General features: G+C 24.3%; 1 protein-coding gene and 1 long non-coding RNA gene across 6 annotated transcripts in view; both read right to left on the bottom strand.

Annotated features, from left to right (window-relative positions):
* Positions 1-18,097, bottom strand: part of LOC122506987 (fasciclin-3) — a 545,181-nt gene that overhangs the window by 108,440 nt on the left and 418,644 nt on the right. The gene's annotated exons all lie outside the window — the stretch shown is intronic.
* LOC122507061 overlaps positions 1-18,097 on the bottom strand; it is a 137,594-nt gene that overhangs the window by 18,870 nt on the left and 100,627 nt on the right. For both annotated transcript variants that reach the window (XR_006302080.1, XR_006302081.1), the window contains one exon: positions 13,545-13,612. This is a non-coding gene — a long non-coding RNA (uncharacterized LOC122507061). The remainder of the gene's footprint in view (positions 1-13,544; positions 13,613-18,097) is intronic.

Below are 18,097 nucleotides of genomic sequence, written 5' to 3'. Positions count from 1 at the left end.
TATTTCCTCTGACTTAAAAAAAAAACGAGAAATTTTTTGGCCTTTTTTCTTTTCCCACTACTTTGAGAATTTTATTTTTTGTTTTCGAATTTCTGTAAAATTAGAACGAAAAATAATTTTTACTATTGTCTGATAAAAGTTTGTCTCTTACTACTGGAAATTATAAAAGTCTGATTTAGAATTGTTTGACAATGACTGACTGATTTTTAAAATAATCAAAGTTGTTCTGTAATTGTCTTCCTAATAATTGACTGATTCTACTGAAAAAATTAAAATATATTTCGTAACTGTCTCACAGTGGTTATTGACTTGTATAACTTGAAAGGAAAATTATTCTATCACTGTCTGACAATAATTTGCTCGTTCTACTGAAAATCGAATTTCTTCTATAATTGTCTGATAATAATTGACTCGATCTACTGACAAATACTCAAAATTATTTTCTTAGTATTGTCAATCAATGAACTGCGACTTTGTCCTAAATAACCCCATTTCGCACTTGTCTGTCAATATCTATCATGTTCTACTTAAATAATTTCCATTTATTTTCTAATTGTCTGACATTGATTGAGATGTTCCACTTAATTTTATCGAAACAATTTTCTATTTGTCAGATAACAGTAACCGAATCAGTAGACATTTAAATCTACCTTTTAGAGAATTGTCTGATAATAATTGACTTGTTCTACTTAAAAGTAATTATGAAAGTAAATTCTAATTGACTCGACCTACTTAAAGTAATTTACATCAATTTATAATTTTCTCATGATTGACTCGTTCTACCTAAAGTAAATCGAATTAATTTATATTTTTCAAAATTTAAACAATTATTCCATTTTAAAATATATTTAGCCCAGAAAAAAGTAATTGTCCTTTTAACACCAAATTTGATGTTAAAAGTTATAATTTTTTTAAATTTTAGAATAAAAAGAGATCTATTTAACAAATTGGAAATACACTTTACTCATCCGTAGCAATATTTTCACGATTTTTTCGATGCTGAGTACTAAAATTAATTTCAAATTTCATTTATATATTTGGCTTTTGACAAATCAAAAAAAAACAAACGTGAAATATATTTCTATGCGCATTATAAATTGACGGACAAATATTTTAAAATCTAATTAAGTTACAAACTGTCAACAACTCGTGATTAATTACAAGTTTTAATTAGTTTTTGTAAAGGAGCAACAGTTTATCAGGGAAACGACAGCGACAGAAATTTTCGCTGATATAATGAAAAGCGTATTTCCCATTCCAGTGTACGTGGCACTTGCTCTTTGACGTAAACGACGAAATTCGCTGATGTTACATATATATATATATATATATATATATATATATATATATTGCGTCAACCCGATGAAACCTACAAATATATATATGTATACATGTATATAAAATGGGGGAGGGTTAATCCAGAGCAGTTTTTCAATGCACTCAACCGTGTCATGATGCGCCTGGTTATTTTTTCCAATGCTATTTACCGCCCACAAAAATAAAAAACCACGCTAACGACCATTGGCCATATGTATAGGTAGTGTGTGCGACATTCTTTTTTTTTTTTTTACTGTTTTGTTTTTTTATTCCACGAGTACAGATAACAATGTTCCTGATACTGTGAAAACGAATGGCATGAATATTTTTTAACAATGTCATCCGAGGCGTTTGATTTTTAGTTTCTAAAGGTGTCAGTTTATACATTTGATATTTTTGTTATTTTCGTCGTCATCGTCATTGTCTTTGTGTTTTTCTTTGGAAAAAAGTTATGTTTCCAAGGAAAATTTTATAAATTTTTTAACCAAAAAAAGAATAATAAATTCCAACAAATTTTTACTCTTGAGAAAAATTAACCTTAAATTAATATTAATACAAATAATAATAATAATATTTATTATAATAATATTTATTATTATAATTACTATTCTTATTATTTTTATGAAATAAATTAAAATTATCCATTAATTATAATTTACACATTTATTTAATTAATTATTGGATGCGCTAGTTTATGAGTTCATAAGTTATTCGGTTCTTAAATTGTTTCCTGATTTTCCACTTTTTCTGAATTGTATTTTATTCATAGAAATAATAAACAAAAATAATAATATAAAATAATAAAAATATAATATTGAATTTATTTTTCTCTTCACACGAGATCGTCGATTGGTTTCCCATATTTTTTTCTTCTTTCGCATTCTTTTTTTTTCAACTCGCACCTCTATATATAAATTCGTTTTTTTTTTCTAAATAGTCTGTTCATTATTTCGAGCGATGGGAAAACATGGAAAAAAAAGAAACAAGTGTTTTATTTTTTAATTGAATGACAATTGTTTGTCACTTTTAAACAATTCGTCTACACATTTATTTCTGTTGGTCTATAAAGGACGGGAAATTTATTAACCATTTAAAAAAAAAAGATTGTAACTGGACACAAAAAAAATTGTATAAAATTGCAATTTTTTACATTTACGACTAGGATCTAATTTTGGTTTTGAAAAATTGTTTGACAAAAAAAAATATTTTATACATTAAAAACCTTATTACTTTCAGTACTATTTTCAATTTTTTGTTGTAATTTTAATGCTTATTAGAAGTGAAAAATATTTTAGTCAGAAAAGTTTGTTTTTTTAATGTTTCGATAAATTAAGTCATGTCTTTTTTGAATTTAACATTTAGACATTTTAGATTTTAAATTGAATTTAGTAGTAAGACATACAAGTCAGACGAGTTTATTAATTGAACTTCTTCTTAACTTAACTCACAACTGTTTAGATATTAAATTATATTTTTTTGATAACTTACGACTTTGTAGATTTTAAATCATAAAATCAGTAGTAAAGCCTATTTTTAGTCAGACAAGTTAATAAATTTAATTTCTTGTTTTTTCAATTTACAATTAGATTGACGAAGACTTTTTAGATTTTAAATTACAGCCAGTAGTAAAACACACTTTTAGTCAGACAAGAATATTAATTTAATTTCTCCTCAATTTAACTCATGATTTTTTCGATTAATTCTTAATTCACATTTAATAAATATTAAAATAGATTGAGACTCTTTAGTTCTAAAATTTTAAATTAGAGTCAGTACTCAAAATCAGTAGTAAAACATATTACAGACAAGTTTATAAATTCAATATCTTTGATGATCCAACTAACAACTTTTGAGACTTAAGCTACTTCGAACTTTTCGTTTTTAAATTAAACTCCCAATAGCAAAAGTCAGTAGTAAAATATATTTTTAGTCAGACAATTAGAGAGCACATATATTTTACAAAATCGAATTGGGATTTTTTTTTTCACCTACTTCTTTTTTTTTACTAACTCAGAATGAAAATACCTTGGACGAAGAAAATTACATGAAGCATGTGCGCAGTAGTGTATATATATATATATGTATATAGCACTCTTCGAGCGTTGGAGCAGCTCTTTTACATGCTTTTGCAAATATTCGCAATTACGCTCGGAGCCCTAGTGTGCGCGTGAACAAGTCGAGCGTGTCACGAAGTGAAATTCCAGCATGACCACCGAAGCATCTCGAGCTGTGTGAAATTCGGTAGAGAGAAATTGAGTCTCTACTACTGTGCGCACGTGGAAATCTAACCGAGTACTATATATATATGTAATACGTATATACTGCGCCGAAACTCTCGTGGGATCAATTCCTATATATATATGTCCTTTGACCATTCTCAATTTAAAAGCCCGCATTCTTCTAAAACACGTTTGATTCGTTTTTATTTTCTTTTCTATCTTTTTAGATAAATTTATATTTTATATAAATATATGGTTTAAAATTTTTCAGTTTATGTAGATTCGGGTAATTTTTATTTGCCTTTTTTATACTTTTGATTCTTTCTTTCTCTGTGTTATATAGATGCATAGACACAATTCATCTTTGAGGATAAGACATCGTATGAATTTTCAAATACTTTATTTCCCTTGTGAGTTTTAGTCATCGAATTCTTTTTCTTCTTGTTTTTTTTTTGGTACCTTCATAAAAAATCTCGTTATTTTATGAATACGAGAAACGAAAGAAATTTTCGGAAGGAAAATATCCTTGTAATAATATTATGATTTGTTTTTTCTACTAATATTTTCTATTATTAATTAGAAATTGATTCGTTCTACTGAAAACAATTGAATTTAGTAGTTCACAGATAGAAGGAGAATTTTATACGTTTTAGTAGATAGAGTCAAACATATGGTCAGACAGTAGAAAACAAATTTTAATTATTTTTTTAGTAGAACAAGTCTATCATTGTCACTACATTTTGAAATTTTTAATATTTTCTCAGTAGAATAAATCAATTACAGTCAGACAATTACAGAATTATATTGTAATTATTTTGAAGAAGAGCAAATCAATTGTGGATATTTTAATTATTCTAAGTAGAACGAATCAATTATTGTCGCTATACATTTTGAAATTTTTAATTTTTTTCAGTAGAATGAGTCAATTTTTGTGAGCCAATTACGGAATAATTGTAATTGTTTTGAATTAAAGCAAATAAATTATTGTTAAACAATCGAAGTTGACTTTCATAATTTTCAGTAAAACGAATCAACGTTCGTCAGACAATAACAAAATGTTTTCACTTATTTTGAAGTAGGACAAATAATTATGGTCAGACAGTTCAATACTAATTTTTAATTATTTTAAGTGGAACGAGTCAATCAGTGACACTGAGCCGTAATATTTTTTAATTATTTAAGACGGAGTCAATTATTATTAGACAATTCTGTAATGATTTGTATGAATTTTTAAGTAGAGCAAAGAAATTATAGTCAGACAATTTGCTGTATGATAAAATAATTCAAATCCTCTTATTATTGTCTTACAATATTTGACTCGTGATAATAAAAAATATTCAAATCAAATTTCCACGATCGTATGACACTAATTGACTTGTTCTACTTAAATCTATTTTTCGCACGTCTGTCAATATTTGTCGTGTTCCATTTAAATAATTGAAAAGTACTTTGTAATTTTCTGACAATAATTGATTTTCTCTACTTGAAAATAATTTAAAGTATTGTATTTAATTACTTGGCAGTATGTTATAAATAATTTATAATAAATATTCATTATCGAATAATAACTTAAAAAAATAAATAATAAATAATTAAAAATAAATTTATGAAAAATTTATTTTTTGAAATATTAGTTATAATAATAGGTTCATTCAGTTCACGATTGTTATTAAAATGCGATAAAATTGAAGAATGAAAAATGTCATTTCACTTTTTATTATTAATAATAATAATTAACCTGTCAGGAAAATTACAGGCAATTCTTTTGTAAAGGACATAATGTCGTTGTAGTGACGCTGACTAATTTTCACTAAAATGCATTGTCAACCGAACAATAAATGACGTTACACGGTACATTATAAGTGAATTTTCATGCATCAATAACAAAGGAAAAAGAGCTCAAAATCTAAATTAGTTAAAAATAACTAATTGTAAGTAAAAATGACTCCTTCCTTCAGAAATTAGTAAAAAATTAACAATTTATAAATAGAAAATAAGTAAATAGTAAACAAATCACTCTGAAAATAGTAAAATTTAACTACTATAATTAGTTACTAAAAATTTTTGTTATTTTGACATAATCTAAAAGCGAATTTCACTAATAATTAGTCTGACAATAATTGACTCGTACTACTTGAAATAAACATTATTAAATGATACAATAAATGCAATCTAATTGTCAGATAATTGACTCGTACTACTTAAACTAAAAACTATATGCCTGCAATAATCGACTTGTTCTAATTAAAAAAAATAATTCTCTAATTATCTAACAATTGACTTGTTCTACTAAAAATATAAAAATTTATGCGACAATTGTCTGACAGTAATTGACTCGTACTACTACAACTACTTTCTTTTAGAACAGAGAATTACAAAAACTATATAAAATCATAAAAAATATTTTTTTAGCAAAATAAATTTTTATGCACTAGCCCCTAGAAAATTTTTCTGTCCTTAAAAAAAATTCTATACCCTAACCCTGTATTTTAGTGTATTATATTTGCATGTATAATAATTTGGAACGTTGCATGGTTATTATGGTACGATATCATTTATAAATTATGGAGGTAGGTGTTCAAGTAACTTGTCTACAGGATGCTGAAAACTGGTTCATGGTGTCTCATATACATATTCAAATATCGACTCTGTCTCTCTCTTACTTATTTTATGTATGTATGTGTCTTGCATGAAATGAACAATGTCAAAGGAATATATAAACCGTTATTCTCTAAATTTGAATTAGTTAAAAATAAATAATATAATAGTAAAAACTAAGTCTCTACTTCTAATGCAGCTATATTTCTACTAATCAAATAGTTAATAATAACTGTTTAATTAATTAACTAATAATAAGAAATCACTAACTAATTATAATTATAGTAATATCAGTAGTACGAGTCAATTATTGTCAGACAATTAAAGAATCATTTTTACTTTAAGTCTTATAGTCTTAATTTTAATTATTTTAAGTAGTATAAGTCAATTATTGTCAGACAATTATAGAATCATTTTTACTTTAAGTCTTATAGTCTTAATTTTAATTATTTTAAGTAGTATAAGTCAATTATTGTCAGACAATTATAGAATCATTTTTACTTTAAGTCTTATAGTCTTAATTTTAATTATTTTAAGTAGTACAAGTCAATTATTGTCCGACTATTATAGAATCATTTTTATTTCAACTTTTACAGTGTTAATACTACTTATTTTAAGTAGTACAGGTCAATTATTGTCCAACCTAGAGTAACTTTCATTTTAAGTAGTACAAGTCAATTATTATCAGACATAGAATTATTATACAGTGTTAATACAACTTATTTTAAGTAGTACAGGTAAATTATTGTCCAATCAAGAGTAACTTTTATTTTAAGTAGTACAAGTCAATTATTATTAGACATAGAATTATTATAAGTTTCTACAAATAATTAGATGCTTCTATACTAATAATTAGTTATTTTCTTGCTAATAATTAGTTGTTTCTATAATTAATTATTTATTTTTTTATAATTTCTAAAGCAGAAATTCAGTCAGGATTTCAACTAACAAATTAGTTGTTTTAAATTAATTCAAATTTAGAGAGTAGGAAGAGCAAGTGGTGCCATGGCCTCTTCTACACGGGACATGCATAAATATATATATGCAAAACGCATGTATAATCCGTACATCATGATAGGGGTCAAGTTGTGTTCTACTATCGCCACTGTTCACCCCGCTGAACGCATCCCTGGACAGTAGCCACTAACCTTTAGGTATCTGCTCATCTGTTTTGATTTACAGCGTGTGCATTGCAGTATATATACAAAAGTTATAGTCCGATTCATCAAACTTTTCCAGCTTTTTATTTTTCTTTTTTATATATCCATTATTTATTATAAAATATAATCGAAGAAAAAAAGATTGAACATCCACTGTAACGTAATTTAAAAATTTCTCCTCGAAAAGAAAACTTGATTTTTACTCTCAAAATGGAGAAAAACAATATTTATATTCTCAAATAAAAATATTAAAGAATTAGTTTTTAGTTTATTTATTTATTATTATATTGGAATTTCAGAAAAACCAATTCTTTACCTGTTATAAATAATTAATTTCGCAAAACAAAAATTATATTTGTAAAATTTATCACACAAAATTATGGAATTATTTATTAAATTATTAATTATAGAATTGTAAATTTAGAATTGTAAATAATTCAACTAATTATTGAATAATTAACGAAATAAAAATTATAATTGGAAAATTACGTGTAATTATTATAATTGACTTGTTCTACTGGAAAATATTCCAATCAAATTTCCACGATTGTCTGCCAATAATTGACTTGTTCTACTTAAATCTATTTTGTACCCGTCTGTCAATATTTGTCATGTTCCACTTAAATAATTTGAATCTATTTTGTAATTGTCTGACAGTGAATGACATGTTCCACTTAATAACAGTAACCGAAACTATTTTCCCTTTGCCCGAAGGTAATTTACGTAATCTACTATTGAATTTCTCTAATAATAATATTAACAATAATTTACATTTAAATAAAAACTACCCAATTAGTCAATTATTTTTAAAAATTTTCAATTAATTATATATTTTCTATTTTATCTTCCATTTACCAAGTTCATTATTTTCAAACAAATTTTTCATTCAAGTATTTCATTATTTAGAATTATATTTTTAAATTAACTATCGAATTGTTTTCAATTAAATTTTCCATTTATTTATTTTTGAAATTAATTAATTTAATTGAATACATCAAATAAAGAAATAAATGTTTGTTTTCATTAAATTTTTAATTCCTTCTTTCTTTTCTTCTTTTTGCAACACGAATTAAATGGCCTTGGGGCAAACGGCTAAACGAGCTAATACTTTTACATGGGGGGTTTTATCCAATCATTCTAAAAATGTTTCTTTCGCGAATGGCCGGCACGTAGCGCTTTTATCCCGACACCCCCGAGGAGAATTAAATCGAATTTGCATTTCGATGAGTCGAAAAGGAAGATTTTTCACAATTGGGAAAAGCCATTTGTGTAATTTTATTTTTAATCCCCCATTAATAAAAACAATAAAACTATTTCAAATCATTTGAAAATTGAAACTAATTCTCGAAAAATTATTGTTGAATTTCTTTTTCGACAAATATTTTAACTACTCTCTAAATTTCAATTAGTAAAACTAAAAAGTAAAAAAAAATTAACAGAAATGACTATTTATTAGTAAAATTAAATGAAAATATTTTTTTTTTCTAAAAGTAAATATAAAGTAGTTTTGTTTTAAATAGAGGTTCATATTTTACCCTCTATTTAAAAAAAACAAGGGGTTAAAATTACTAAGTAAAATTTTCTCTTTTAAAACTTAATATTTAATTAAAGTATTTTTTTTCTCCCTAAAGACAAATATAAAGTAGTTTTGTCGCATCGATCGAGAAATGCATTATTAAGTTGTATAATGCGAATAAGCTATATCTATATATTGTAGGATAAGGGAAAGGGGAGGGGGGATGTGATTTACATCGGACAGTCTGCTTCCACGAGGATGTTATCATTTTGCGAAGATGTGTATTATATTTCGACCGCGCAATATTAACCAGAACCAACCTACTGCTAAAATTAATAGTACGCGTGTGTAGGAATATGCCTTGGAAACAATAAACTATACTATATACACCATAAGCACTGGTCGTAAAGTGAAACCAGCGCATATGCATGAGAAGGTGTGGCGACGAATGTCGTGAGAACGAGAGAGAAATACTCACTCTCTCAAGATTTTGGTAACTTAAATCTTTCCAATGAAGTTAAGAGCGAAGACACGTAGTAGTTTCAAATTTTTAATACTGGGAATTTTTATTTTTATACTTACTTCGAATTTTTGCTTTCAAAAGATTTTATTTTGTCGAATTTTCATTAAGCAATTGAATATAATACGTCAGTCTGACTAAAAATTATTTTTACTACTTAATTCAAAACTTTCTTTAATAGTTATGAAAAATAATGTAAGAAAAATAATTTTCTAAATGTCTGACTCCTATTGACTTATTCTACTCATAAAGCAATTGAATAATAATACACCAGTCTGACTAAAAATGATTTTTACTACTTAATTCAAAACTTTCTTTATTAGTTTCGAATAATTTAAGAAAAATGATTTTCTAAATGTCAGACACTCCTATTGACTTATTCTACTTATGAAGAAATTGAATAAAATGCGACAGTCTGACTAAAAATGATTTTTACTACTTATTTCAAAACTTTTTTTTTTCAAATTTTAGTTATGTTTAATACATTTATTGAGAGAATAATTTTCGGTTTAAAAATTACATTTACTACTTTATATTACTTAGTAGTTGACTGAATTTGATTTTCATATATAAAACTTTCACCCAGAAAAAAAAATTTTTATAAAAAAAAATTAGAGGGAGATTTTAAAAAATAATTTAAATTGTATGACAGTGATGACCTTACTCTACTTAAAGTAATAAATTCATTTTCCTGCATGTTTGACAACCATTTTCTATTTGTGCTCAAAAGAAATGAAATCATTTTACGATTGTCTGACAGTAATTGACTCATACTACTGAAAAATGATAAAAACCGTTTCTCAACTGTCTGCGACAATTGTAAACAGATACCACATATAAAAAGTGAAAAATAAATCAATTACCACTTAGTTATTGACTAATCATTGACTTGTACTACTGAAAATCGATAAATTTTTTCCAAAATTGTATGTCTGTAATTTATTATTTCTACTGTAAAAAATTTCTTTGAAAAGAGAAATTGCAAATTAAAAATTACTGTCACTACTTGTAAAAAATATTTTAGTTTAAAGAGAAATTATTTTTTTAGACAAATTTAAGAAAAAAAGGAACAAAATTAAAAATTGTCTTAGTTCTTGAATGAAAACGAAAAAAATGAGATTATTTCGCAAAAGGGGGAAAAACGATATTTCTTGGTTTTGAATAATGTATGGACGTCTGACTGCAGTTGACCTGTACTACTTATCGAATAAATTGTGAATGTAACTCGTAAACGACCATTTTCCGGAGTAGATATAAATTCTTGAGATACTTTAATCGCTTTAAGTCAATATTTACATGAATTATTCGCGTAACTCTGTGACAATATTTATTGTCAATAGTATTGTAAATTCATTTACTACATTATTTATAGTTTTATTTATGCATTTGCTAAATTATTTATAGTTTTATTTATGCATTTGCTAAATTATTTATAGTTTTATTTATGTATTTGTTAAATTATTTATACTTTCATTTATGTAATTCCTAAAGTTATTTATACTTTTATTCATTAATTTGTACTTCTTATTTATTTACCAGATTTCTTATACTTTTAATTATATATTTACTAAATGATTTTTACTTTTATTTTTACATCTACTGCATTATTTATATTTTTCCTTATTGGATTTTTTTTCAATTAACTATAATTGACTTATTCTACAAAAAATATTCATAAATTTACTATCCAACAATATTGTCACAAAGTATTTTTTTACGTTTACATTATTCAAATCTCTTTCTGTCTGTTTGTTCGATAATGATAATATTGTCTCTAACTAGAATAATTAATTCTTTTTGGTTATTAAAACATATACATTTTAATTCTCGTCTGACGAAGCATTACCTTTCCTACCTGTTTATTTATAAATTTACAACTATCTTTTTCTCATATTCCAAGTTTATTCAATTATTATTGAATTACTTCATTATTTTCATTGTAAAAACTCAATAAAATTTCCGACTATAATCGATATTTACTACTTGATTTATAAAACAAAATTAATTTAGAATCAAAAATGATAAAAAAAGCAGTTAAACAATAAAAAAATGCGTCAAACAATGACAACGAAACTATAAAATAATGAAAAAAAGGCGAAACAATAAAGACTAAAACAACAAAACAAAGATAAATAATATTTTTAGAAAATAAAAAAGCGAAAGGGTACAAAAAAAGCACTGAAATAGTGAAAACAAAAAAACATCAAAACAAAGAAAAAAATTAAAAACCAGAAAAAATATCAAAACAATAAATAAAAACAAGTAACAACAGAAAAAACAAGAAAACGACAACAAAAGAAAAAAAAAGAAACCAAAAAAGAGAACAAACGATGAAAAGTTTTGTCACCTTTCTAAGTATTGCAATTTTAACTGAAGCTTGTTTCGTGTATGGTGGCAAGTACTGCTGGTCTTTTAACAAGAAGCAAGTTTTTCTCATTAAAGTGTGGCACGTGTATATATATAGTTTCATCGGATAATAATACAAGGGGATAAAAGTCAATTTGTTTAGATTAAGAGGTAGAGACGAGAGAAAGAGTCCGTTCCTAATGAATACAAAGCTTACGAAAAAAGAAAAAAAATTTTATTTGAATTTTTTTCTAAATATTTGTCTTTAAAAATACACGTTACTTTCAAATGAAAAACAACAACAACAACAACAACAACAACAACAAAAAATTCATGTTGCCGAAAAATTGGTCGCCTATCTATAAAAAAAAACTAAATGCGCGCGCGAGTTGGAATGTCACCGACATGCTCCGAAAACCGACGAGAGATTAAAGAGTCACGTGTAATGCCAATGCAATTTGTCACGGAATTTCAAACGTTCGGATTTTCAGGAAAAAGAATCAAAATAAAAAAATACTCGCATACCTCTTTTCATTACTTCCATTTCCATTCATTAAATGGTTTGTAAAACCGTCAGATATATTATTCGTGATGATTATAATAATGATAATTCATCCAGTAGAACTAATATTAATAAAAAATAATGAAAATAATAATAAAAAATGTAATAATAATAATAAAGATGTTTTCGGGCAAAATAAAAATTCGAATTAATTAATATTTATTGACGAAATTTGACGAAAATTCGAAATAAAAATTTTCCAAGATATTTTTTTGTGCAAAATAAAAATTCGAATTAATATAAATTTTTTGGAATTTTTTAATAATTAATAGATTCTTAATAAATATTGAAGTTAATAAAAAGTCAGCTAAGTATGTTTTTGGTTAAATTTAAAATTCTAATCAATGAAAATTTTCTGCAATAGAATTCTGCATAGAATTTTTTTGTGAAAACAAAAATTCTTTAGGAAATTTTTTTCGGCAAAATAAAAACTCCATTGAGTATTTTTTTTAGAAAAATAAAAATTTCGTAGAATATTTTCTTAACTAAAAATTTAATATTCCTTTGAATATTTTCTTTTAGCAAAGTAAAAATTACATAGGAAATTTCTTATAGCAAAATGAAAATTCTATTGAATATTTTTTTTTGCAAAACAAAAATTTCATTGTATCTTTTTTGAGCAAATTAGAAATCAGAATTCTTTGTTAGTAAAATAAAAATTTTGTAGACAATTTTTTTAGCAAAATAAAAAGTCCGTAAAATATTTTTTAAAATAAAAATTAAATGTAAGATTGAATTTTTTTTTAGAAAATTAGATCCTACATAGAAAAATTTCTTCGAAAAATGAAAATTTTCTTTTAATATTTTTTTGCAGAATACTTTTTTCATCAAAATAGAAATTCCCTAGAGAATATATTCTTCAGCAAAATAAAAATTCTGTTAAATATTTTTTAAGCAAATTAAAAATTAAATAGAATACTTTTTTAGAAAAATGAAAATTCCATAGAATATTTTTTCAGTAAAATAAAATTTCTACTAAATATTTTTTTTAGGAAACTAAAAATTACAAAGAATACTTTTTTAATAAAATACAAATTTTATAGAATTTGTTTTAAAAAAGAAAGCAAATAAAAAAGCAAAATAAGCAAAATAAAAATACCGTAGAATATTTGTTTAGCAAAATAAAAATTAAATTAAATAGTTTTGTAGCAAATTAAAAATTCCATAGAAAATCTTTTTCGTAAAGTGAAAATTCAATTCTACAACGTTTTTCAGAAAAATAAAAATTCAGAATTAATGAAAATTCCAAGGAATGAAAAATTGATTGATTTAAGTAAAATTTACTGTAAATAAATATTCGACTCACCATTAAGGGAAATTCGTTTCATCGATTATAAAAATTGTAATTTCTTTGATCCATATATGGAAACTCACCTGTAACAAAAATATAATTTATTTATTAATTCAATTATCATAGATATTTACTAAATATTTACTATTTCACTAAAAATTATTCTGTAACAAATTAAAATTATAAAATACTTAACAATTAAAAGGAAATTAAACTGAAATTAAACAAAAATAATATATAAATAAGATCAAAATAAAAAAAATCATGAAAAGTCTAATTTTTCTTTTCGCGTTTGAAAAAAAAAATAAAATAGTTCCGAACATTTTTTTTCAAACTTTTTCATTTTTTCCCCCGTGTATATATACATTGGATGTATCAAGTTTTCTATTTTTTTCTTCCTCTACTCCGTTACTTTTTTTTATGTTTGTCTTTTTCTTCTTCTTCTTCTTCTTTTTTTTCATTGCAGTGAAACGAATCTTGGAAATTAGTTGCGTTATTTTTGTAGCGCAAAGAGTTACTGGCAAACTAAACTAATTACGAGAGTTTGGCGCGAGAAACTGGCACAGGACGAAAGTGGGGGAAAGGGGGAAGGGGGGGGGTATAGGAACTGATGATGGTGCATCGGCTTCGAAAAAGTTTTCAAATGAAATTACCGTTACAAACCATTGATGGAAAGAATGGGCTTCTTTGCGATTTCTTCAACTTCATCAACCGAGTCACAAATATATATATATTTTTTTTCACAACGCATTGAATTCACGAGAGAAATAAAGAGAGATAGAGTGGGGGGGGGGAAGAGAGAGAAAGAGTCTTTCAAACAACGTCCTTTTAATTTCATCATCTAGACTTTTAAGAGTAAAAAGAAGTCGCTTAACCAAATGTTCATTTTATTTTTTTTTCTCTCTTCCCTCTTTTCTCTCGATTTCTTTTTTATTACTTCGTTTCAACTTAAATAAAATTATATTTATCAAGTATTTATTTTTATTGCAGTTTTAATTATTTTATTTCTCTTCAGTTTTTCAGTTTTATTTATTTATTTATTTATTTATTTAATTATTTATTTATCCATTTATTTATTTATTCACTTATTTGTTTATTTTTTTATTCACTCATTTATTTATATATATATATTCACTTATTTATTTATTAACTTTAAAAACTATTATTTGTTAATTTAAAAATAAAAGAACGTGAAATAATTGCGAAGAAATTGTAATTAATAATATGAAATTGTTTCTGTTTATTACAAAATTTATCATAAAATAACAATTAAATAACTTTTTTACTAAAATATTAATAAGGAAAAATAATTTTCGTAATTTTTTTATTTTAATTATTAAAATCATTTATCGAAGTTGTTTTGAATACATAGTCTAAATTATATTCATCAGAGTTGATTTGAATTTGAAAAGTTTGAAAATATTTCAATTTTTGGAAAAGTGAAAATTTCGGAAATAATTTATGTCAATCAACAACGATGATTAATGTCGACTAGTAGTTCATGTCAACGGAGATTAATTAATGAATTAAAGCGCCTTCAAGCTGCGACTAAAGTTGCCTTATGGATTCAAGCTTGTCAAAGTTTGAACAAGTGCAAGGCATAAGAGCTTGTTGAACACTTACGACTTTCGAAACTACAACGATCAAAAGCTTGTTAGCTTCTCTGAATATAACAAGAGAGAAAAGAGGTAATAATGCTGTAACGATTGATTTTTGCCAATCAAGAGCTTTTAATTAAAATTCTTCACTCACTCCCTCTCTTTTTCTCTCCTAGGCAAAAAAAAATAAAATAATAATAAAATAAATACAGAAAATTCAGAAACTTTCTTTTCAAAACTAAAATAAAAATTTTCTACTTGAAAATTGAACAAAGAAAACTGAAAGAAAATTAAAATAATTTTCTTAAAATAAAGACAATTCTTGTTAAAAAAAAATTAACAGAACACGAAGTAAAAATTCATTTTAATAAAAAGTTGAAGTTAATAAGAAACTAAAGTTTATTAACTTTTTCGGGCCTATATAAATAAAATAAATTTTAATAAAATTAAACAATAATAAATTAATTAATTTAATAATATACACGTTTATTTTTAACTCCAAAAAAGAGGAATTATTTTTATTATAAAAAAAATTATTTCATTTTTAGTTAAATTTGAAAAATTTTGATACATGTATTTATTTATACATCGTTATTTAAATGCAATCAATATAAAGCCTCGTGGTATTCAACTGTTTTCCATAATAATACACAAATTTGCTCTTGTATCGGCAAACTAAAGAGATTAATGCGAGGTAATCCGGGAATTTATATTATTTATTATACTCTCTAACAAATTTCCATTGAGAAAAAAATTTCGATTTTTGCATTTTTCTTTTTCTTTCATTCATTTTTTTTTATATACAAAAAACATATTTTTTTATATACACAAAACATATATTTTTTTATACACATAAAACAATATTTTTTTAGACAAAATTTATCTTTTATGCATAAAAAAACTGTTTTTTTTTACAAAAAATTTCTTTTGTATAGAAAAAAATATTTTTTTACGCAAAATATTTTATATACATAAAAAATATTTGGGTTCCAAATATTTTTCTACACAACATTTTTTTTAATACATAAAAAATTTTTGTTTCTCTTTTCCACGATGTGCATTGTCATTATTGTTGTTCCTGTTTTATATGTATTTTCCAATATTTAATTTCCTTTAGTTGCGTTGAAAATTAGTTTTAAATAAAATATGTATTTATTTAGAATATATATATATATAGTTAAAAGGGTCGATATGATCCCAGGGAAAATTGAAACGAAATTCTCTATGTATGTTTATACATATATATGCTGATATGACAATAGAGAAGAGAAGCTTTTCCGCTTTAAACGAATCACTCCTGTGGGAATTCTCTGTTCGGCTGCTCTACAATAGACTCTCTCGAAATTGATCCAAAAGCGGAATAATAACGAGACATATTTTGAATTTCCAGCCGCATACTAACGCGTCGTAATTAGTATTGGTGGATTTTAATATAAATATAATACAAAAGGGGGAAAAAGGAGCGAGGGGCGGCTATACAATGTCCATTCTATTGGAAAATTACTTCTTTAGTTGCAATTTTAGATGAAAGTAATTTTTTTCTTAACTTTATTCACCATAGTTTTTTCATCGAAATAAATTACATTTTACTGTGTAGTAAATGTTTTTCTATTACTTGAAATATAAAAATTAATAGCGACTAATTATAATTAATAATTCTTACGATTAAGGGACTGTGATTTGAAAAAGATAAATTTAATCATTTTTACAAGAAAATGAATGAAGAAAATATTATTTAGAAAAAATAAGGCAAATAAGGAAAATAATATTAAAATAAAAAATAAGAATAAAAAAATTAAATTAATAAAAATATGAAAAAAAATAATAAAAGGAAAAAAATTGTATGAAAAATATAAAAAGTAAAAAAAGAATAAAAATATTATCCGAAAATTGTAATAAAGCTTTAATAGAATAAAAATTGAACCGTGAAGAATAAATAATATAAAAAATTAATAGTAAAATTAAATTTATTTAAAAGAGAATGTAATATAACATTAATAATAAATTAATTTTCCATCAAAAATAGAAATTCAATGAATATTTCTCGAAAACGACGCGGTCTAGTTATTAATTAATTATTCAGTAACTATAATTTCATTACATTGAATTTCATTGGGATGAATTTGCATTTATCACATTTTCCAAGCTCTTGAATTTTAATATAACCAAAAATTTACATTCGACGGAAGCAACAAATTGCGTTGTTTTCTCTTTTGTTATTTGCATTGCTTTATTATCATTTATATTTTTCCCACACACTTCTCACTTTTTTTTCCCGCCAAAAAAAAAAAAAAAAATGAAACGAAATTTCCAATTTTTAACAGGATTTCTTGCTAACTAATTAATTTTTTTTATTTATATTATTTAATTATTATAATTTACAGTTTTTTTCAAATTAAATTTCAATTTAGATGGAAAACTGAACTAACGTTATTTATTCATTATGAATTTTAATTTTAGTTACATAATTAAATTATTTTTCGAAAACTACATTAATTATAACTATACAGCTACTTTGTTATTAAATATATGACCAGTATATTTCTAAATAAATAACAAAAAATTAATAAAACATTTTTGAATTTAATATTCATGTAAATTATTTTCAGTATATAAATTTCGTAAATATTTCATTTTATTAATGTTATTAATATTTAGTAATTAAAATTGTACAGGAATAATTAAAACAAAACTTCAAGTGTATAATTAGTGTGCTAAAATAAAAAAGGTTAAAGGAAAATACTCGGGAAGTGGAGAACATGAAATTAAAATCTATCAAACATTGTAGACTGTAAAGTGTAAATTAAATTATATTTCTTAAGGCTTTTTTTCATTGTTTTTGTTGTTGTCCTTTTTATTCGCTTTTTTATTTAATTACTTTTTTCCTTATACGTTTTTTTATGTTAATTATCTCTATTTCAGTTTTATTTACTTCAATTCGTAAAAACTTCTTTTTAATCTTTCCTTATT

This window comes from Leptopilina heterotoma, unplaced genomic scaffold (assembly GCF_015476425.1).
Source record: "Leptopilina heterotoma isolate Lh14 unplaced genomic scaffold, ASM1547642v1 Lhet_114, whole genome shotgun sequence".
NCBI classification, from domain to species: Eukaryota; Metazoa; Arthropoda; class Insecta; order Hymenoptera; family Figitidae; genus Leptopilina; species Leptopilina heterotoma.
Note: the sequence above shows the minus strand (reverse complement) of the source record. Positions and strands in the feature narration are given on the sequence as shown.